Source organism: Ochotona curzoniae, unplaced genomic scaffold (genome assembly GCF_017591425.1).
Source record: "Ochotona curzoniae isolate NIBS_2020 unplaced genomic scaffold, NIBS_Ocur_1.0 contig_523, whole genome shotgun sequence".
In the NCBI taxonomy this organism is placed as follows: Eukaryota; Metazoa; Chordata; class Mammalia; order Lagomorpha; family Ochotonidae; genus Ochotona; species Ochotona curzoniae.
The window spans coordinates 4,076,960-4,078,611 of NW_024466459.1; the positions used below are offsets into that span (position 1 = coordinate 4,076,960).

At 46.9% G+C, this 1,652-nt stretch overlaps 1 pseudogene; it reads right to left on the reverse strand.

Moving 5' to 3' along the window:
- Positions 1 to 944: 944 nt before the first annotated feature.
- Positions 945 to 1,331, reverse strand: LOC121162414 (annotated as a pseudogene).
- Between the last annotated feature and the right edge of the window lie 321 nt (positions 1,332 to 1,652).

Here is a 1,652-nt window from a genome sequence, read left to right on the forward strand (position 1 = left end):
GTGTAATTTTACTTACTGATCTGTAAACGCGGGAGGTGACCATCCCTTGTGGTGAACAGCCTCAGAGTCCTTGCTGGAGAAGAGGGGAACAGTTTGGGCAGCCAGAAAGCGCCACGTGGAAGGCCCTGTGTGGTCTCTGTCATGTTGAATGCTAAACACGCAGTCAGCACTCACAGGGATCAGCACGGACAGGCTCTGCCGCCATTTTGTTCTTCACTTTTCAAAACTTGCCAAGTGTTCTTCTCACAAGGATGTCTATGACCTTGCCTTATTGTGACTGAAGTAGAAATGATTACACTGCACAAGGAACACGAGGGTACTTCCAAAAGTTTGGAAAAAGCAAGTGAAAGGGCCCAGCACCATAGGCTAGTGCTAAATTCTTACTTTACATGAGCCAGGATCCCATATGGACACTGGTTTGTATCCCAGCTGCTCCACTTCCGGCTCCCTGCTTGTGGCCTGGGAAAGCAGTTGAAGACAGTCCAAAGCCTTGGGACTCTGCACCCACATGGGAGACCCATAAGAAGCTCCTGGCTCTTGGCTTCAGATCAGCTCAGTTCTGGCCATTGCACAAGCTACCTGTGGAGTGAACCAACAGATGGAAAATCTGGCCTTTCTAACGGAAATAAATAAATCTTAAAAAAGGAAAGAAAATACAAATGAAAGATCAGTTTATCAGGTAACTCCAACAGTCCAATCTATCCTGGTTTTTATTCCATTTTATTTTTTTTAATTGTCTGGTTTTTTGGCTGTATCCCATATGTTTTGATGGTTTTATTTCAGTTTGGTTGCTTCCAAATAATCTCTATTCTCTAGTAGAATTCATCACGTGCTCATGAAGTATATGATGGCATCATTTTTACCAAGAGACTTCTGTGTCTCCTTTTTGTCACGCATGTGTTGGCTATTCAGTGAGCTTTTATTTATATCTGTGTGTTACATCTCTAGAAAAAGAATCCCAGGATTTTCCTCCTGTGTGTTTTCGTCTTGCTTCTTCACGGTCCATGATGCCAGCTGAGGCTGTCAGGATGACAAAACTAAGCTGGCAGGATGGGAGCAGCTTATTCTGCCATTTTTCCAGATCTTTCAGCTGCACATCAGATCTGGGGCTGATCACCCCACACTTGTTTAACCTGCCTAGGGGGTTCACGATTTTCCTAGCTCTGTGATCATCAATGATTTCAAACTTGCCGGTGTAGCTGTCTGTGCCTCCTCAGCAGCACAGTGAGCAAAAGGACAGTGACCTTGGAGATCAGCACCTGGCACTTGCCTCGCTTCTCAGCACTGCTGATGCTCTTCAGGGCCCCGGCCAGGACATTCATGTGGACCATCGTGGTGGCACGGAAAGATGGCAGAAAGAGGATTGAAGGGGTGAGAGCATGGAGTTATGGCCAAACTTTTTTTTTTAAAGAAGATTTATTTATTTGTATTGAAATGGCAGATTTTGGGCCCAGTAGCGTGGCCGAGCGGCTAAAGTCCTTCCCTTGAAATCGCCAGGATCCCATATGGGTGCCGGTTCTAATCCTGGCAGCTCCACTTCCCATCCAGCTCCCTGCTTGTGGCCTGGGAGAGCAATCAAGGATAGCCCAAAGCCTTGGGACCCTGTATCCACGTGGGAGACCCAGGAAAGGCTCCGGGCTCCTGGCTTCAGA